Source organism: Dermacentor variabilis, chromosome 6 (assembly GCF_050947875.1).
Source record: "Dermacentor variabilis isolate Ectoservices chromosome 6, ASM5094787v1, whole genome shotgun sequence".
Classification (NCBI taxonomy): Eukaryota; Metazoa; Arthropoda; class Arachnida; order Ixodida; family Ixodidae; genus Dermacentor; species Dermacentor variabilis.
The window spans coordinates 179283951-179306583 of NC_134573.1; the positions used below are offsets into that span (position 1 = coordinate 179283951).

At 44.3% G+C, this 22633-nt stretch overlaps 1 protein-coding gene across 1 annotated transcript in view; it reads left to right on the top strand.

The window, feature by feature from the left end:
- Nucleotides 1–568: 568 nt before the first annotated feature.
- LOC142585905 (uncharacterized) overlaps nt 569–22633 on the top strand; it is a 67980-nt gene continuing 45915 nt past the window's right edge. Inside the window, exon 1 of the mRNA XM_075696991.1 lies at nt 569–743. The gene's annotated coding sequence lies outside the window, so the exon portion shown is untranslated. The remainder of the gene's footprint in view (nt 744–22633) is intronic.

Here is a 22633-nt window from a genome sequence, read left to right on the forward strand (position 1 = left end):
TTATATTAGGCTCTTCTCAGACTGAAATATTAAGAGTGCGAAACAGTAACAAGAGATCAGCCCACGCAAGAGGCCGTGTTTACATCAGAAAACTCGCCTTCGTGCGTTAGCCGCTGCAGCGTTTCCCGGTCAACATTGCGGGTACATAAGCTGCAGTTGTCCGGATGCGTGGAAAGCAGTGAGGGATCTTTGAATTTCCGCTCTAAACGGCGAAGCTTAAGCGTCCTTCAAAATGTTATTTTTTTTTCTTTTAGCTTGGGGACACTTTCTGCAGTTTGTCATTTTCTGCGCAAGCTAAAGAAGAGTGGCAGCCAGCGCCTCCTGCCAACGTTCTCTTACAGGAAAAGACACCTCCTAAACCGCACCTCATTATTGAAAAATCAAACTGACCAACTCGAAATACATGCGGCTGTATCATACAGCCTGTACATCTCCGTCTCGCTCGCATGTTTCGCTTGGACGACGTTCCGACGTCCTCGCCGATGCGTGTCACATGACCCCGAGTCGGCCGCAGCTGTTGCAGCCTGGAGGGAGCGCGCGCGCCACCGCGTCCCTGCCGCTTCGACACGGCACACAGTACGTCCGCAGCGTCGGGTCGGGCACACGCACCCGCGTCGTGGCAAAGCGCCGCAGCAGCGCGCTACGAGCGGCAGCATTCCGACGCAAGGAGCAAAAGCGCGTCGACCGACGGCGATCAGCACCACAGCAGTCTCCTCCCGCCGAACCATGGTGGCCAGTGCAAGGTGAGAGGGCAACTGTTCTGCTGCGGTGAAGTGCTGCGTGCCCACTCCGCTTTGTTCCCCAAGAATAAGTTTAGTTAGTGTTCCCGCTATCGTCAAAATCTGCCGGTTACTGAAGTTTTCGCCAACTATTGAACGAAACCCCCCCCCCCCCCCATCTCTTCCATTGTCACGTAAAATATTCTTAATTTCTCATTTCGGTGATTGGTTCTGCGGAAAGTACATACATCTCCAGCTGTGCGTACGCGCGTGTAAATGCGCAATTTGGTCAGTTCGGGTAACGAGTAAGAAGATTTCGCTTCTTTCTGGTTAGCGTCAGAAAATTTCTGTAACAGACAAAGGCTTTCAGGATGTCAACAGAATGTCAATTTCAAGGATGCCAAGAGAATCACGCAGGTGTGACACGTAAATAGCGATTTTGTAGTAGCTGTGTGTATGGGGTCACAAAACTGCTCCCACGATGGGTACAAAAGCTGATAGCCGCGACTGCAGTAAAGCGTGCATGCACATATAACAGGTTTAATGTGCGCAGTATCCCCCCCCCCTCCCTCAAAAAAAAAAGAAGGATGAAAGCTTAAGCGCACAAAGTTCAGTCGGGAGCGATACTATCCAGTGGTCACTTAGAATTTAAATCATTTTCTTTTTTTGCCTACCGTTCATCATTACTGCAAAGAACAGCTTTTTATTTTAAGGTTGTAATACGCGCTCATGTATATATGCAAAGGTTTCTGCTTTAAAAACATGACATTTATATACTGTGTATTGTATACCCCCGTCTGTTGGCCACACTTCAAGATGGCTTTGGGAAGTGTAAGGTCGCTATCGCACCATTTTGACAAAGGTGATACGCAGCTGTTCGCGTAGCCTGTATTTTCTTTCTTCTTTTACTTGGAAAGGTTAAAAAGAAAACCAATCATCCCCGTACAAGGAGTCTATCTATCCGGTGCAGTTTCACTCGGAGCTAAATTTGCTTTCCTTCATTTATATAAATGAACAGCTACATTCATAGCATTGAATTTAGAATCAGGAAATGAATACGAGTACATTTAAAAAAAAAGAATTATGGGGTTTTATGTGCCAAAACCACGATCTGATTATGAGGCACGTGGTATTGGAGGACTCCAGAATAATTTGATCTACCTGGGGTTCTCTAACGTGCACGTAAATCTAAGTACACGGGTGTTTTCGCCTTTCGCCCCCTCCCCTCCCTATATGCGGCCGCCGTGGCAGCGATTCACTCCCACGACTTCGTGCTTAGCAGCGCAACGCCAAAGTCACTAAGCGGACATGGCGGGTCATGAATACGAGTAAAACGATGCCTGAACAGATTACTGAAGCGATCTGAAGCTCGATCTTTTGAGCCTTTTAGCTCAGTGAACAAGGCTCGATTCCGTATGGAAAACGACACTTCAACCTCTCGACAACACCAACTTGGTCGGGGTTAGATATGAGTTATTATTATTATTATTATTATTATTATTATTATTATTATTATTATTATTATTATTATTATTATTATTATGAAAACGCACATGTACAACGGTGCTGAGAGGGAAATGGGCAGGGAGCAGGCTGACAACTGTCACCTGTGAGAGGGGCACAACGTCTGCCTACTTTTTAGGAAAGAGGACATAGAATAAGAAGCTGAAGATAGGAAGGGGAGAAGTAAAGAGAAAAGAAACAGCAAATATGACAGGCCACAAGGACTAGAGTAAAGCAACGACAAAGAATAGAGAACGCAACAAATGCAAAACTCGCACGCAGGAACACAAAGAAAAAAAAACGCAGATCTCACTACTTACAAAATAGTGTAAGAAATACACAAGCAGGATTAGCAATAAGGTTCTGTCCCTCGCAAAGTCTCTCACAAACGAGCCAGTTTCTTGTAGGAAAGTAAGCTGGACGCGATGGGCTCGGCCATGTCGAGAAGCACAACCACTCGAGCAGCCCACTTCAGCCTTTCATGTTATTGAACGCATTAGCTTGAAGCATTTTGTGTAAAGTGTAAGGACCAACTGGAAAGTGAAGTGCAGTGTTTCACTCTGGGACACGAGTACGGTGACACTTTGGAGATGGTGCCGCACAGGGATCACAACGCGAAGACAGTTTCGTCGATTTATGGCTATGTACATTTGTCGTAGACACCCCTGCTGTAATTGTCGTCAACGCAAGGCTGCACTGTGTGAGTACTAAGGGCCCGTGCACATACCTCACGGTAGTTTTCAAAACACAGTTCGAACAAAAATCAGATCACATTTTCACACGTTCTTGCTGCACATAATGAAATTCAGGGAGGTGGCACACATGTACTTACATTGGGGCCTCATCTTAGGGCTCTGCGAATGGCCTCCATTTCACCACGTGTTCGCGTGTTTTGCGTGAGCGTGTGTTCTATTTAATCATTCATTCCTCTCTCTCTTTATTTTTCGTTCCTTTCTTTCCTTCTTCTCTTTCACTTTCTCTCTCTCCTTTGCAAGCGGGTGGTCGCGGAGCCCGTTTTGGGATACAGTTGCTAGCTCGCTTTTCTTTCTCCTTATTGTGTTTGTATATGCTACATAATCAATCAATCAATCAATCAATCAATCAATCAATCAATCAATCAATCAATCAATCAATCAATCAATCAATCAATCAATCAATCAATCAATCAATCAATCAACGTTTATTGTAGTGCCCAAGAACAACTACGGAGCCTTCGTACTGGTGCACTTAAAAAGGAATACGCAAGACAAAATATCCAGAGAAGACAAATGTGGTAGAAAAAACAATGCTAAATACCGAAACAATTAAGGAAGCAGAAAACGAGGAGGCGGGCGTAAGAAAGAGTTAATCCTACATGATGATCTAGTATATACGCTATACACAGGATATTAACTCTGAATTATGTTGGTGTAGGTAGAACACTTGTTACATGTTATTTGGAGTCGAGCCATAGGAAAATCTTTAATGCCATAAGGCCGCGCAGAAAACGCGGAATGTTGCACTTTTGAGGCACAAAACATTGCCCATGATCGAGAAGTTTTGACCAACGTATAATGCCATGGACAACCTTATAAAGAAATAAAAGATTTAATGCGAATAGATTTTGGAGGTGCGAGTTGAAGTACACGAGTTTTTGACAGGGCTGGGTATGTGGTCGCCTGAACGGCAAATGCGGTGCTTGAAAATGGATATCAATTTATTGTGGACGCGTTCAATGAGGCCAGAACTAGATGTGCACGTTCCGCCCCAAACTACAGAGACATATACTCTAGTAGTGGAAGGCACACAGTAGAATACAATTTTAGAAAGGCAACAGGAGGGTGAAAATCATGCGGTATACGACAAACAATACCAGGAGTGCGAAGGGCACGTTGTTTCGCATATAGAGAAGCTTAGCGTTTTCTCGACGCGCACACTAAGAGCTTTCATTTCATTGGCACTGGGCAATGGAGCTTCCTAAAGGGTGTATGGAAACTGCACATATTGTGTTTTCCGCGTATAACTCAATACCACCATTTCGCAAGCATTTAAGCGTAGCTTATTGTCTCTGCACCAGTTTGAGAGTTAGAAAATGTCTTTTCGGTGGTCAATTCGGTCTGAACACTGTTGACAGAATCAATCAATCAATCAATCAATCAATCAATCAATCATCAGCCTATTTTATGTCCACTGCAGGACGAAGGACCCTCCCTGCGATCTTCAATTACCCCTGTCTTTCGCGAAGCGATTCCAACTTGCGCCTGCAAATTCCCTGATTTCATCACCCCGCCTAGTTTTCTGCCGCCCTCGAATACGCTTCCCTTCTCTTGGCGCTCATTCTGTAACTCTAATGGTCCACTGGTTATCTATCCTACGCATTACGTGGCCTGCTCAACTCCATTTTTTCTCTTAATGTCAATTAGAATATCGGCTATCCCCGTTTGCTCTCTGATCCACACCGCTCTCTTATACTGTCTCTTAACGTTACGCCTAACATTCTTCATTCCGTCGCTATTTGCGCGGTCTTTAACTTGTTCTCGAGTTTCTTCGTCATCCTCCAAGTTTCTGCCCTATATGTTAGCACCGGTAGAATGCATTGATTGTACACCTTTTTTGTTCAATGATAGCGGTAAGCTTCTAGTCAGGATCTGGCAATGTCTGCCGTATGCATACCAACCCATTTTTATTCTGTAAATTTCGTTCTCATGATCAGGGTCCCCTTTGAATAATTGACCCAGGTAAACACACTCTTTTACAGAATCTAGAAGCTGACTGGCGATCCTGAATTCTTGTTCCCTTGCCAGGCTATTGAGCATTATCTTTGTCTTCTGCATATTAATCTTCAACCCCACTCTTACACTTCCTCTGTTAAGGTGCTTTCCTTTCTTCCTTACAATCAATCAATCAATCAATCAATCAATCAATCAATCAATCAATCAATCAATCAATCAATCAATCAATCAATCAATCAATCAATAATTGACTTTCCGTGCCCAGGAACAACCATGAGGGCCGGGCGCTGGCGTGCGCATACATAAAAAAAGAAGAAAACGGCAAGGGAATATAAGTAAAAAAAGCAATGAATAAAAAGAACATTCTTGAAGAGTGTACATACAGCAAGGCACAAAAGAAAAAGGAGGAGAAGGGCAATTGGAACAATATGTGAGGCTATGACACAATAACGCAAAGCGTGTAAAGAACAGCATCAAATAGAACACTATCAAATACCATGATCATGGAAATAAGCGTTATAAATACTCTGTATCCTGTACATGGTTGAGTGCTGGTGGTGACAGGCAGGGACATATAACGATCTATGTTCTTTGGTGATCTTGCGCGGACTACGAAATATGATACAATTGAGGAGTTCGGGGCAGATGAAGATACCGTGAAGGAGTTTCAGAAGAAAGGGAAGGTCAGCGCGATTACGTCGGCAACGAAGTAAGGGCAATGACAATAATCAACAGTGCTAGAACAAGGTCCAGTGTCCGTGTTAGCAAAGCGGTGATGATATATGCTTAGAAACTTTTTTGGAACCGTTCTATTATGTCACTGTTGGATCTAGTAATGCCATTCCAGACGACTGACGCGTATTCGAGTTGAAGAAGACGAATTGTTGTATACAATTATTTTTTTTTGCGGAACTGTGTGGGAATTGAATTGCCTCGATAGCCTGCAAACAGAGCCAAAAAACGCATATCCCGCATTGTAACGCGCTTAGTGTGAACTGTGAAGTGTAAGGTTATATCAATCAATCAATCAATCAATCAATCAATCAATCAATCAATCAATCAATCAATCAATCAATCAATCAATCAATCAATCAATCAATCAATCAATCAATCAATCAATCAATAAATGTGTTTATTAAAGTGCCCAGGAACAAACTCGAGGGCCTTGGTGCTGGCGCACTCGGTAAAACAATGCACAGGAAGAGCAATGCAACCTCAAACGAAAATGCACACGCGCACACATAAAAAAAACGAATAATAATTTCGCAAATACAGATTTTAACATGTGTACACGAAAAGAATACAAAGAAAAATTGGAGAAACAGAAAAAAAGGATTACAGAATGACGGAACACACAACAGATGTGAGAGTCCTTGTTCAATAATTGAAATTCCTCTGCAACTCCTTTCAGGAAAATATTCAAATTAGGGATGAAGATATCCAGGCACTCTGAATGGCCGTTATACGTCGCCTGCACTCTAGATATAGGGCCACAAAAATCGGAAGGCTGGAAGGCGCGCTGTATCTTTGTGATTTTCTACGGAACGTAAAAGCGCACATAAGAAAGCAAGAGCGAGCAACAAATTTTTCCATGTATTTGTGAAGAAAAAGAACATCCGATTTGTCGCGTCTACAGGTGAGGGTAGGTAACGTGAGTGTCTGCGTTAGCTATCTATGGATTTAGGAGGCTTTTGACAGAATCGATGTTTAAATATAGATGTGAACTTTTTTTTTGCGCATGTTCGAGAAGTTCACATTTTGATCTACAAGTGCCGCCCCAAACAACGGAGGCGTACTCAAGAACTCGAAGTCATACGCTCTTATATAAAGTTACAAATGACCCAGGTTGTTTGAAGTATCTCGTCACCCGACATACTGTGCCGAGCGTTCGAAGCGTACGCTGCCTGGTCTGTTGAGCGTGCGGCGAGAAACTCGGAGAGCTATCGAAGTACACTCGAAGGTCCTTCGTTCCCTGAACTCTTGGCAGGAGAACGTCTCCAAATAAAGTCCTGTCAGTCCTTCGTGCGAAGCTTACAATATTCGTTTTTGATGCATTTATGAGCAACTTGTTTTCAGCGCACCATAACGAAAAATTTGCAACCTCCTTCTGAAGAGCAGCGCAATCATTAACATCTTTTACCGCTTTGAAAAGTTTCGCGTCATCAGCATATAATAAAATTGAAGAGTTTTGAATGACTGCCGAAACCTCGTTAATAAACAGCGAGAAAAAAATAGGGCCCAGGACTGACCCTTGAGGAACTTTACTTGCAACCGCATAACGGTCTGACTATTGACCATTTACCCTAACGTAGCAGTACCGGTCGCGTAGGTAGCTTCTTATCAGTGCTGTGACATAGTGTTGCAGATCAAGTTTTGTCCACTTTTGAAGGAGTATTTTGTGGCATACGACATCAAACGCCTTACTGAGGTCAACATAAATGAAATCCAGCTGTCCTTATACACTGATTGAGAGGCATGCATCATGAAGCTAACGAGGTTGGTAGTTGTAGAGCATCTGATATGAATCCATGCTGCTGAGGAATGATAGTATTTTTAATAGAAGCTGAAATTATTGAGTGCAGAGTTGACTCGAATAATTTAGATGCTGCGCACAGGAGATAAATAGGCCTGTAGTTACTCGCAGCAGTTGTTACCCCTGACTAAAAGATAGGAACGACGTGCGCTGTTTTCAAAGCCTTTGCAAATGCGTTCGTCGTTAAAGCGGAATTAAAAATACAAGTATAAGCGCTGGAACAAGCAAAGACTCGTACGTCTTAATCAAAGCAGGCGAAATGTCATCAGGACCGCACGAAAAAGACGGTTTTAAGCGTTTCATGCTCTTAAAGACAATTTCCTCTGAGGCCAATAAACTTGTATCCAGGGAAGGGTGATTGGAAAGCTCACTAACTCCGTCACTGTACCCTTCACCGTACACAGACCCGAAGTGTAGGGCTAAGGCGCCCGCGACATCTGGGACAGGTTGGCTGTCACCACTAAGCAGAGAGATATCTTGTTTCGTATTCTTGGATGACTGTTCACGAACGTGTCTCCAAAAGGACTTCGAATTTTTAGAAGTACCAGCTTCCAGATGTGCTATATAGATGGAATGATCACGCTTGTAAAGTCCTCTAGAGAGTGCCCTGTACATCTTAAAATCTATATGCCAGTGTTCCTGATTTGTACGCTGTGCCTTCCTGTGAGCACGGTCTTTTAAATTCAAAGTTGTTTTCATTTCAACAGAAAACCAGTGGGAAAATTTAGAGCGTCTAGTACATTTTAGTGGTATAAAGTTTTTCATTCAATTGTGAACAATATTCGTGAAGGCGGTGACTTGGTCGTTAACATCTCTTAGTTCTACTACTCAATACCAGTCCGCATTATTAAGATAGTGTAAAGACCCACGTAATCTCCGCTTGAGAAATTAAGAGACCGAGGTGTTGCTGTATCCTTTAATCTTCTGCTACTAGGTATCACGAGTTATAATGGAATATGAAGCGAGGGATGATATTTATCTGGCTTAACAAGGGAAAAGTCGCCACAGGACACATTCACAGCTTCTGCGATACTAAGGCATAGGTGTAGTACAATGCCATACGAGTTCAGAATATTCTTAAGTTGGCGCAGAGATGTACAATATATAAGATGAAGTAACGAGTTGCACTTGGCAGATAAGTAAAAAGAATGGGCGGAAATTTCACCAGTTTAACAACAACAACAACGACAACAACAACAACAACAACAACAACAACAACAACAACAACAACAACAACAACAACAACAACAACAACAACAACAACAACAACAACAACAACAACAACAACAACAACAACAACAACAACAACGACGACGACGACGACGAACGTCGTTCCCGCTTGTGACACGTCTCGCCAGGCTTCGAAAGCGCTGTATGTATGGCGTTATCCCAAGTCAAGCAAAAATCTTTGACTGTTCTGAGTACTGCGAACTAATATGAAACGAACGGCTCTGATACATGATTGTATCAAGCAAGAACTCATAAGCTACGCTCGCTGTAAGCAGTTTACCGTCATTCTTCGTACTCTACTGATTTACACATGCGGAAAACAACAAGATAAGGAAAGAACAGTAAAAAAAAAAGAAAACCAAATAGAAAAGGAGAAAGTAAAGCCGATGGATAATGACAACGACGATGCCCTTTTCTATCTGCTTTCTGTCTTTGGTCACACTGGTACAGTTTTAATCACGAACATCCACCAACGCGCCCAATGGTCAAATTTCCTGTAACATGCGTTGAATTGGCTAAGAGAAGCACGCAATCTATTTTTCTTGCGGACAAGTGCATGGCATGCTGGCTTACTTTATGTATCGGATCTTGTAGGGATCTTGTTAGTATATAACGGCAAGACAGACATTTCCAAATCCAAGCTGGAAAGTGAATGAAAGTGATCACTGCAGCAATCTGCCCTTATCGTGGTTCAGTCGCATGCCTGCGCTTTTTGTCACTTCCGTTATGTCCTGTTTTGTAGTTCCTTGAGATAACTGGTACAAGTTAGCACAGTTCTATCATCCTCTGCACGCCCACGTGCCCATCAAGTTCTTTCCTTCTCTCTTTCTCTGTCGTCCTTATGTCCGACATGTATTTTCGCGCCGTTCAGGGTAGTAAACCGGACGTAGAACGATTAACCTCCTAGCCGCCCTTCCGTAAGGTGAGTAGCCTGGAAGACAAAAATGCGACAGCAGACGACATCTTTGCGTTGTTCACGTACATAGAAAGTCTGCAGAAAGTCAATAAGCTGAAGAGGCACCAATATAGCGCGCGTTAAGTATTAGCGAAGCTCTCCGCACATATGTGAAACACATCAGTCAGATGCACTCGGCGTTCTCACAGTGCAACAACGGATGTGAAAAAGAAAAAGAAAAAAAAAGAAACGGAAAATCCCGCAGCTGGCACTCCTACCGAGCTGTTCAGATTTTATTGCATAGGATACGGGCGGAAAAATGGCTATAGCGAATGTAAAGGCGTCACGCTTCCTGTCGTTGTTTCGTCACGTCCTCCACTAAAAAGCTCGCCACTTGAACGCAGAACATTCGCTAAGGGCCGTGCTCGGCATTCCACGAAGAATGTGTCTGTTATGCCTATGTGTGTACCTTCGATTCCCCACAGAAGAGATTGAAAAAGAACAGCTATCCCTATAGCTCGACTGAGGCATATATTAAATAGAAACCGCTTTTTTAAGGCCAATTACACTGGCCTTGCGTGGCAGGTAGGCTCAATTACATTCTAAATACACATTCTTCCGTGGAGGGACCGACCTCTGTGTGTGTTCGCGTGCAGCTCGCCAAAATATTTCTACTGAAAATAACACAAGAAGTAACACAAAAAATAACACAAAAAATAACACAAAAAGTAACACAAAATACACAGTATTTTGTCAACGACACTCTCCAACGACGTCGTACAACGTGCTTGAACTCAAGCCTAACGCGACATCTATACATTATATATTACACTTATTTTAAAACGGTGAAACAGTAAGTGGACGACGTCACAGGACATGCAATTGACAGATACATGTGCTTCCTATGTCGTCCCGTTGCACGGTTTTTGGTTTTGTGTGAACTATAAACCAACTATAAGCTCAAAGATGCTAGTCGGCTACACCAGATGTCAGATCAACGCTAATTTTGTTTCGAATTCTTTAGCTTCCTGTTCAAGCATATACCAGCAGAAATTTTCTCTGCGCCATTTTAAGACTCGACATCGCTAATCAAGTTTCGTGGATTTTATTTACGTCTCTGACATTTCCTCTTATATTGTCACATTGTAGTGACTCTAAGTATACGTACCTCTCTTTATTCCCACCCTTTCCAACCTTTTTCACCTGGGGTAGCAGACAATGCAAATAGCAGGCTGAGATTCGCGCTTTCCGTTACAGTTTCATTTGCCTACACGATCTATAAAATTGTTATATTAGGGGCGTTTCCTTACGTAAATCTGAGGCAGTTGGCGTCATCTACGTTCTTTAAGTAATTAATGTCCACAATTAACTGGCTCGATCATGCGATTCTATGAAACGTCTCTCGCAAAATCAAACCCAGAAACGGATAAGCATGCAAAGCATGTGTAGTGCTGTTCACAACACTGGGGACTCGCCGCGGTGGCTTAGCGGGTGAAATGCAAAAACGCTCGTATCCCAGTACATAGGGGACACGTTAAAGATCCCCTGGTGGTGAAGATTAATCCGGAGTCCCCCATTACGGCGTGCCTCATTATCAAATAATGGTTTTGGCACGTAAAACCCAGAATTCATTCATTCATTCATTCATTCATCACAACGTGGGTTGTACGCTTTGAACTTCTGTGGAGACAACGGGACGAAGGAGAAGTTTGCAAACCGCCAGACGAAAATAGTGCAGTTTGTAGGGTAGTAATAATGTGGGGGAAAAAGCAGAAGATTTTAGAACCACAAGAAAGGCGCCGCTGTAGGTCCAGGATGCAGTTTTTCTTTCTGAATGCGGCGGTACGCGGGCAGCTTTGTATGTTTCCTAATAGGTACGTGCGTGCGTGTGCGCATGCATGCGTGCGCACTTATGCTTCATGCTTTTCGGTCACGCCGATTCAGATGACACTCAAGTAATATGCGTATCAAATACAGGCGTGCGCGCCCGGCCTTTTGCATGCAGCAACGCAGAAACACAATCACCACGTCACGCCTTACACCCACTACCACACTAAAAGAGAAAAGAAAAAGAGAGACAGACAAAGAAAGAAAAAAAAGACAAAAGGCTTCCATCTCTGCTGAAGACGCAGCTGGCTGGTACTGACGGGGCCCGAACTATGCAGGGGCGAATGCTCTTCGTTAGCCATTCCGCATCTGTTGCCCTCCTCGAGATAAAGGATATATAGCTGCCGGCTTGTTTCGCGTGATCCCAAGAGACATGTTCTTTTGCTACCGCTAATTCCTGTCTGTGTAGATGCTCTAGAAGCCATGCTACTGACGTAACCTTATAAAATAATGCGGGTTGTTATATTCGGCACAGACCAAGAAACTCCACATACGTATAGTTCTTATCAAATGTGACGGAGACATGTGCTGATCCCGAACAACATCACACCGCTGCACAATCACAGCAGAAAAAACTCTCAAGCGCACTGTGGATGCACTACTGGCCACAACAATGCAGCCAAGGGCTCACGCAATGCCACTTAGTCACATGCTCGTTTTCTAGTTGCCAAAGCAATGAGATATCGAGCGCAAAGCTTCCGGAACAAGCACAGCTGTGGCTTTCCGCAAAGGAAGTTCGCTGCAGTGCTAGTTCAAACGAGGCGAGGCTGGTGAATGTGCTGTCATTCATATAAGGTCAACCAACTTCGACCTCACATTTTCCCAGATTATACTTTTCGCAAGTCTTTTCACGTGTTTTGCTGGCTTTCCACACTGCGTCTCTGTATTGATCTTTTTTACATGAAACAAGCCAGTCAAAAATAAATAAATGTTAGTACTCAGCTCCCTGAAATTTCATGTTTGCTTTATCTATACGGCGAGCAAATTTGTTATCATCATCATCACCACCACCACCACCACCACCACCATCATCATCATCTCTACTTTTATTTTAAACAGATTTAAAAGTGGTGTCACTCCGTGCTCCAGGTGAGACCAGAGCACAGCTCCTTTCTTTCTCTCCTTGAATTCTGTGGCGTATCCTGCGCAGATAACGGGATGAGTAGGTTGTTATTTTCTCAGAGAGAGAGAGAGAGGAAAGGGGAAAGGAAGGGAGGTTAACCAGAGAAAAAGATCCGGTTGGCTACCCTACACTGGGGAGAGAGGGGAGGGGGAGGTAAAGTGGTAACAAAGTAGAGATAAGGAAAGGAAGGAGCGTAGACACACAATCACAATCGGTCACTGGCACCGAATACTGTCATCGCACAGCACAGTGACACTGTTGATTTGCTCAGTTAATCTGCATATGACATATGGCCTTCAAACAGAAATAAAGATATGTACTCAACCGACTGCCCAAAAGCGAGATATGAGCGATATGTGACATTGCCAAAAGGTTCTTAAGGAAAGCATGACTACATACAGCAAGAGTATGAGGGTAACAGGAGGAAGAATTAGGACCAGTATACGGCTACTTGGCAATGCAAACAGTAGCATATAGGCGTCGATGAATTGTCGCAACTGCAGCTGCTCGCGCGAAGATGGCCCGCTACACGGCTTCAGCCCGTCGCATTCTTTCTCCGCAATTCTCTAAACCGTCACTTAGGTATGCTGGGCAAGCCGGCAAAATGGCGATTTCAGAAGGGGAGCCTGAAGAAGTTACGTTAGCCTCTGTTGGCGATGTTTTTCATCGCACCGACATGATAAGTCTGATGTCACCTGCTGGCTGTTGTGGCGATCTATCCGACTGACAATGATCAGTACATCCGATGAGTCATGGGTGTAAAGCGGCAAACGCAGTTACATTGCCCACGTGCAAGTTAGAGTACGCAGAGAGAAGGTGTGTCGGAACAGTTGGGGGAACACCGCATTCAAAGCACAGCGCACACACACTACTCGTAAGGGGAAGGCGCGCTAAGAAATCGGTCCTTATTCCGCACTCCTTCACAGCGAACTCCACACTCGACACATAAGCTCGCGCAGGTGAGCTTCCCTCTCAGCACCTCTTATCCTGTCGAGTACTTAGTGCGCTAGAGGGTTGCAGAAAATAGCGCATTTTCCTCTTCACAATCACTCTCTGCTGCCACGATTTACGTGGCCCATGCTTCCACTGCGTTGGGCTGACTGGAGCGCACGTCACTGGTTTGTGACACCGCTAGACCGCCAGCTCTGGTGTCCGTGATTCATCATGCTTCACGTCTGAAGCTACGCGCTGCAGTTGCCGCGAGTTTTCAACGTGTCGCACTAGTAATTTAATTTTTACAGCGAAGCTGTATATGGCTAGCCGATTCGTCCGTCCGTCCGTAGCCTGTGCGCCGAAAACTCCTCCGGTGCAACCCCATGCGCATGCGCGAGAGGTAGTGACGTCGTTGCTCTCCGTCGCAGCCGAGCGCGCGCGCAGCAGTTTCTCTCCGGCTCCGAAATGGGGAGGTCACGCATCATGCGTACTGAGGGGCAGGCAGCTCTCGAACAGCAACGCCACGAGCAGAACCGGCAACGAGCTTGAAAGCTCGTTGCCGGTTCTCAATCAATCGGCAACGAGAATTATTCAAGACGACCTCTGTTATCTGTGCGATCTGTTCCTTGAATTGACGAATTGAAATTTAGAGAAATCATAAAACACATGCACAAACGGAATGTCTGCGTGTTTTTTGTTTTACTTCGCACCGAAGCAAGAGAGATGTACTGCCGTTTCGTCTGCTTGTTACCACTGTCGTTACCACGTGCTCAAGTACCAAAACTGTGCCATTCTCTACCGTGTTCCAGCGTGTGATCATGCTCTGCGATCCGCTTCTTCTGCCTCAGTGTTCGTGTAGCACTGAATTATACCGCTAGTCATGTTTCCTTGTGCACAGCGCGAAACATCGTGCGCTGCCCAAACGAGACAACAGCTCGCGCGCGGCGCCGTCAGCGGAAGTGCGTAGCGCCGAAAAAGAAAAAGAAAGCGACGCCGAGGAAAGCGACGCTGGGAAGAGGCGACGCCGAGTTGAGAATACCGAGTTTCAGTTCAGGGAACGCAAAAGTCGGCGCCTGAACGCTCGACTTTGCCGAGAAAGCGATCCCGGCCTGCGACTGTTCTAAAAGTTCCAGCGTCAAGCCCGCCGAGTCACGGAGGGCCAGCTGCGAACGGCCGATTACCGCGCGAAATTCTCGGCATGAAGTTTGGGCACGACTGTCGCGTCTGCGAGCTACAAGGAAGCTCGGCGCACGGCTCAGCGGGACTACGATCGACGAAGGAGAGCCGATCCTGCCCATCGCGTTGAGACCGCCGCCGACAAACGCCATCGCCGAGGCGAGGATCCCGAGTTTCGGCCCAGAGACAACGAACGCTGCCGACTGAATGCTCGAAGCCGTCGGGAATCGGTTCCGGGCCTGCGCGTCACCGAGAACTGCCAACGCCCAGCCGGTAAATCCATGGGACGCGCAAACGGCCGCTTCCAGCGCAAATTACTCGGCATAGAGGTCGGGCACAGCTGCCGCGTCTGTGACCGGCTCTGGTTCGACGTGAATCTCTCCACGGTGAGCTCAGTGAGGAACTTTGAACAGAAGAGCTCTGCCTTGCAAGTGCTTCGCGAAGCCTTCCCCGATGCCACCGACCACGACGACGGTCGGACGTCGAGGACCGGACCGACGTTGATGACGACTGGTACTGAAGCACTGTAAATAATAAAGTGTGATGCACGTGCTGTGTCTTGTATGCGTGTGACTTGCTAGGGCTTGTGTGGCTTACCGGCCTGGCCGTGATGACCTCGCAAAAACTTTGCGAAACTTAGCAAATCTTGGCGACACTTAAATGAGCACAGTTAAGCCATGCATAACCTCGCAAGACTTAGCCAAACCTAGCGACGCTTGGTATGAGCCTGGCCAAGCTATGTATAACCTCGCAATACTTAGCAAAATCCGGAACTAGCTCCAATGTGACCCAGCTCTGCACCGCTAGTGCAAACTGCCTACATATTTTTTTCCGTTTTGCTTTTTTAACGATGATTCGGGAGTGTTCTGCAAAAATCTTGATGCTCGGTACGGCACCCGCACTAGAATCGCGTCACATAATGACAAAGGAGAGCTAGCGCGGCGAAGGTTTCATATGACGTATGAAGTTTTCCGCGAAGGCATGCATGCCGGAGAACACGTGCTCTCGCCGGGAATGTGTACCAGCTGCGTTCTGTAGCTATCTCGCGCCGCACAACAGCAGCGTCACGCCGAAAGAGTGCAATCGTTATTGGAGTGGCGGCTAAAAGAAACAAAATCGTGGTTTGGATCGCGGCAATTAACCTTCCGTTTCTATCACTTCTGCATAAAGCACGCGGTCCCCACTGTGTGTTATGCCTTGCATATTGTCAGAACCTGAGTCATTTGCCCGTCTATACCGCCTACGCAGGCCTAAATAAACTACTGCCACTTGCACTCAGTCTTCTCTGCTCTCTTTGCAAACATTTTTTCACAACATACCTCAAGCGAAACATAGAGAGAGAGAGAGAAAGAGAGAGGGAAACAACGATAGCAGTGAGGAATCTTCCTATTTACGCATGCGCAAGGGTGTGACCTAATGTCATCATTGCAAACGTCAAAGGCAACAAGCGATGTGTGAGCTAAGCTTCGAGCTGCTGCAGTCGCGAAATCTATTCGAAACGACGCCGAGATTATGCACAGAAAAATGCGAACGCATTAAAGGGGCTAAAAACTGGATGTTAACGACCCCGCCTGTTGCACAGCAATGAAAGCATTGTAAGGGCAGTACATGTGGTGTGGGTAGACAAGGAGAATAGAGCCACACAGTGCGCGTAATTTCGCGCTACCCACGCTTTCATTGTTTCGCCAACTAACCCGACGTTCAAATCTACCGCTAAAAAATTACAAGGTTTTACGTGCCAAAACCACCATCTGATTATGAGGCACGCCGTATAGTGGGGGACTCCGGAATAATTTCGACAACCTAGGGTTCTTTAGCGTACACCTGAATCTAAGTACACGGGTGTTTTCGCACTTCGCCCCCTTCGAAATGCGGTCGCCGGCATTCGATTCCGCGACCTCGTGCTCAGCAGTCCAACACTATAATCACTAAGCAACCACGGCGGGGTAAAAATCTGCTGTTTGAGAAGCTCATTTCCAAAGCCACGTCAATGTGTTGCTGAAGGCACAACAAATGTATCTAAAGAGTTCTTTTCGTTCTAGAAGTTCTACTATTTACCTTGTATAGTGGGACGGTATAGGAACACTGACATTTGAGATCGATATAAATTATGAGCAGCTAAAGAGTTGTAGCCGACGGATTGGTTCGTGTACTTACCACGCTGCGGAACGTTTGTTCCACGCCACACCGATCTTGAAGGACATGCAACTGTTACTAGCTGTCGCGTAACGGCACTATACATCAATGTATCATTTCTGTACATTATCAGAAACTAAATGCAGGGGCTGTGGGTTCGGCTACCACCGGTGGGAAGTTGTTTTATTTCGTCCACTTTTATTTCCCATCACCTTATCATCAATTCCTACACATCACATAAAACCAACCAATAATTTTCCATGTGCCTCCCTTGGCTTCATGAACTGTTGAATTCATGTGGTAACGAAAAACAAAAGTCGGACCCATCCGTTCCCCTCCTCCTTTAATGAATGCAATGAAATTTCAGGTGGGCATCGTTGACAGAAACTTAATTCTTTCGACCACAGACTATATGCACAGTATACGGTGTCTACAACGACTTATCACTTCGGCTATTTCGCGTTTGTTTGGCCCTTAATTTGAAGTGACAAGATCACGATATTCGAAATGAAGACCACCGATCTCTTGTTGGAGTCTTCCTGCTTCCACCATTATCTTTTGGGCTATTTAGAAATGGCGCTCGATCCCATAACTTTGTGCGTTGTGCCACAGAAACTACATTTAAAGAGCAAACGCACGTATAATAATAATAATAATAATAATAATAATAATAATAATAATAATAATAATAATAATAATAATAATAATAATAATAATAATAATAATAATAATAATAATAATAATATTTATTGCCACATTGTAGGGGATAGAGAGAGCTTCAGGCCCGTCAAAGCCAACAGGAGGCTTGAAGGACTGGGCCCGGCAGAGGCAAAAAAATGGCAACAACAAGCATAACATTGGTTGAAAGGAACAATATAATCAGCTGAAGAAATAGAAAAACAAGGCAATCACAAATCCAGTACCAAGGACATCAGTGCTAACTCTAAGGAAACAAAACTCAAAATATATAATCTCATACTTCTAAGCACAACCGTAAAAGAATACAACAATCAACACAATGTTCTCAAATGCTTTTTTAGGTTCCGCATAGAGGTTACAGCAAAAAGTTATCTTGGTAAGCCATTAAAAATGTCAGGCACATAAGCACACCGTCTTGCCTTTCCATACTTTGTTAAGCTCCGCGGTACATAATATCGAACGGGTTTTCGCAATTTCCGGTTGGCATCGTATCTAAATAAAAAGCCTGAATTACAAAAGTGGCGATGAACAACTGTTTGTACGTAGAGAGAATGGAATGAAGACGCAAGAACCGAAAAATGGCCGCCCCGGATGGGATATGACAATTATACGCAATGCCCTTTAACATGTTTTTTTTAAGGTGCTATCAGTTCGGCAATGCCAACGGGAAGGACATGACGCAAATAATGTGATTCAATATCTAAGAACACTATACGCAAGTGCATAAATTATGCTTTTCTTCACATACATTGGAGCCAATGATTTGATATTAAAGAGCAGCCATGAAACATTCCGTAACCTGGCACAAACGTAAGCCAAGTGGTCATGACATGATAAACTTCTATCGAAAACCACCCCGAGATATTTGTACGAATTTACATATTCAACGGGTTTGCAACGACAAGAGAGAGAATCACGATCATGTAAAAATACTTGTGTGTCTATAAGGGCTGTATTTAGCGCACTTCTAAACATATTATTTTGGTTTTCTGTGTGTTCACTGAAATTTTGTTCTCAGCGAACCATTTCATTACACGATTTACGTTTTCCTGCAACACATTATCTGCTGTCTCGTAGTTTATATGTCTTGTGAGCAAAACAGTGTCGTCCGCGTACTGAAATATTAAACACTTAGAAGTTATTAAGCTCAAGTCATTTATAAATATATTAAAGAGTAGTGGAGATAGAATGGATCCCTGTGGTATACAGCAGCTTTCACAGGCAGCTTGCTAACATATTATGATTGGTTGTTTAACAATTTGAGAACGACCGCTCAAAAAATTCTTGAGAACGGCAAAAAAGGGACCTCGAAAGCCTAGTAAGTATAGTTTTCCGAAAAGAATACTATGATTAACCTTATCAAAAGCTTTCTTAACGTCAAAAAAGAGCGCAGCTAAACGAGTTTTCCTCAAATGCTGCGCACAACTGATCTGCAAATTCCTCCAGAAAATGTATGGTGCCCTTCCTGGAATAAAGCCGTATTGACGGTTTGAAAAGACAGTAAATTTGTTTAAGAAGGACATCATGCATTCAAATAGAAATTTCTATAGTATTTGGGAAAGTATTGGCAAAACAGATCGGCCGATAGTTCTCAACTGCGTTCTTCTGACCTCCCTTGAACAGTGGTCTTACAATAGCGGTCTTACAATTTTCTGGCAAGATGGCATGTTCTAAGAAATCGTTAATCAAAAAGAGCATAATGTCCGAAAGAGCGTCAAAATTCCGTTGCAACAATGCCGCCGATATGCTATCTGTTCCAGCGGCTTTACTCCGCTTGAAGCTAAACACTAATCTGGCAAGATCTTCCTTTGATAACTTTGGAAGATATGCGGAGGCTGACAAAGATTCTTTTAAAGTGCATTTTACGCCTTGTCGAGCTGGTGCCATTTCCGCTGCGAGCGTGAAATGCTCATTGAAACTATCAGCTTTTGAAACAGGCACTTCTAGTAAAACGTTCAACCTCAGCCAAACAGTAAACTTTCCCACACGTGGAAGTAACACCCTTGATTTAGTCTTTACGTCCAGCCCTGAACTCATCCAATCCATGTCGAGCACTTATGGTTTCAGTGACCACAAAACAGTTATTTTCAACCTATCACTTCCGTTTCCCCAACGGCAGCGCTCTGTTAAGTTCATTCGCGATTATAAAAAGGGAGACTTCGCCCGTATCAACTCAGAGCTTGAGTACTTTTTTTTTACATTTCAGGATATCCGCATCTAATAGGTCTGTCGAGGAAAGCTGGCTAGCTTTCAAAAATAAACTTTCAGAACTGGTCGAAACCTATGTTCCACTGATATGCATTCGCGGCGACTCCAACAAGCCCTGGTATTCTAACTCCTTAAGGAGGCTTTCTCCAAAGAAAAAGCGTCTTTTTCGTGAAGCTAAAGGAACTGCGCTGGCTTTTAAATGGAAAAAAATATTTTGCGTGCCTACAGGATTACACGCGTCTCCTTAGGTGTACAAAAAGAAAGTTTTTTCACAATGACCTGTATGGCATTCTACTAACAAACCCAAAGAAATTCTGGCGGATGTTAGCACCCAAATCAAGCAGCACTCATTGCATTACCCTTTTATATCCTGATGGTTCACAGGTGCCTCCAGAACTTCGATCTGACGTCGTGAACTCTTATTTTACATCAGTCTTCACACATGAGCCTGCCTGGAATACACCACACCAAACATTTTTTAACTTTCCTGCGATGGCCCCTATCAACATCACTACTGCTGGCATTTGTGCTCTAATAGACAAACTAAACTTGTCCAGTGCCACCGGGCCAGACAACATCACTGCGAAGATATTAAAACACACAAAAAATGTATCTTCTCATTTTCTAAAGATAATTTTTGATCAATTTCTTGCGAACAGTACTATACCTAGTGACTGGAAAATTAACAAAATTGTTCCTGTGTTCAAGGCTGGCAGCCGGAGCAACCCGTCGAACTATCGTCCTATTTCATTAACTTGCATACCATGTAAATTTCTTGAGCATACTATATACTCGCATATTGCATCCCACCTGAATTCCAACTCATTCTTCTTCAAAAATCAGCATGGCTTTCGTCATGGCTATTCATGTGAATCACAGTTATTCGAGTTTACCACGGACCTTCACCTAAACCTTGATTCTTTGTTCCAAACCGATGTCACCTATCTTGATTTTTCCAAAGCATTCGACCATGTTCCACATCAACGTCTTATGTACAAACTTTCAGGTCTTCACCTTCACCCACTTGTTTTAGACTGGATTCACAACTTTCTCACATCTCGCTCTCAGTTCACCGTAATAGGCGGACTTCCTTCAAGTTCTACTTGCGTCACCTCCGGAGTACCACAGGGGTCTGTGTTGGGCCCGCTTCTCTTCTTAATTTTTATTAACGACCTCCCACTCGACATCTCATCCACCATCCGCCTTTTCGCAGATGATTGCATTATCTACCGGCGTATAAATACTAAAGACGATCAAGCTGCCCTCCAGAACGATCTGAAGCTTATTGAAAATTGGTGCACATCGTGGATGATGGAATTAAACACTAGAAAGTGCAGTTTTATGCAAATTTCTCGGAAGCGGTCTAATTTAGTTTATCCTTACGCTTTATTTTCTGAGGACCTATTGCAGGTAGAAACTTATCGTTACCTTGGCATCACAATCAATAGCAAATTAACTTGAGTTGATCATATCACAAAAATCACGGCCGACGCTTCACGTACACTTGGTTTTATCAGATCACTTGCCACTTCCCCCGCTAACATACGAAAACTGGCATATGAAACTTTTGTCCGCAGTAGGCTTGAATATGCATCCGCGATCTGGAGTCCTCATCAGTCCTAGATAATTAACATGCTTGAATCCGTCCAGAACCGTGCAGCACGCTTCATATCGTCGACATACGACTTTCATTCCAGCGTAAGCTCCATTAAACTATCACTTGGCCTCACTTCCTTAGCTCTCAGACGAAAAGTTGCACGCGTGTGTTTATTCCATAAGTTATATTTCAATTTCCCCTATCTGCGTGGTTCCCTTATATCTCCTCCCATTCGTACATCGCGCCGCCTATTCAATTCAAATAGCTTCCAACGACTTCATGGTTCCACTAATGCTTTTAACAAGTCCTTCTTTCTGACCGCAATTGAAGAATGGAACCTGCTGCCCGATTCAATAACTAATGAGCACGACGCGACAAGGTTTAGGCGATGTTTTTAAATCATCTGGGTTGACATGTTTCTTTTTGCTTCGATTTGTGTTCACGAAATTTTATCCCTTTTCCTGCATTGAGTTTTTTTTTTCTTCCCTGTAACCATTGTGTACTCGCCCTGCTGCTCTAACCTTTCGCCGACATGTGTGGCGCTTGTGGCTTCAAGGCAATATTGGCAAGCACCGTGTTAACTATCGCGTTCCTTGCTTCTTTTTATGTCCCTGTGTTGATTGTTATGTTTTTGACCTTTGTTCTTATTCTACCTTGTATACGCTCCCCCCTTATGCAATACCCCGGCAGGGGCCTTTAAAGGTCAATAAATGATGATGACCCGCCGTGGTTGCTCAGTGGCTATGGTGTTGGGCTGCTGAGCACGAGGTCGCGGGATCGAATCCCGGCCACGGCGGCCGCATTTCGATTATTATTATTATTTGCTTTGAACACATATACACATATATACAGTTAACAGGAAAGGGAAGGCGAGGAGTAGGCTGGCAACTGCCACCGGAAGGGGCACAACGCCTGCCTACTCTTCTGAAGGGAGGTGACAGCGATGGGGGCGAAATGCGAAAACACCCGTGTGCTTAGATTTAGGTGCACGTTAAAGAACCCCAGGTGGTCAAAATTTCCGGAGTCCTCCACTACGGCGTGCCTCATAATCAGAAAGTGGTTTTGGCACGTAAAACCCCAAATATTATTATTATTATAAATGATGATGATGATGATGAACTGGGCACATTCGTGTCTTGTCCACGAATATGGTTAATCAGTGACCCTATCTTTGCAGGATTTTTAAACGCTTGTTTGAACTGCTGTTGAAAGTATAGCCGTCGAGCTGATCGAATAAGTGCCACAACTTCGTTTCTGGCGGCTCTGTAATCTGAGCGAAGGTC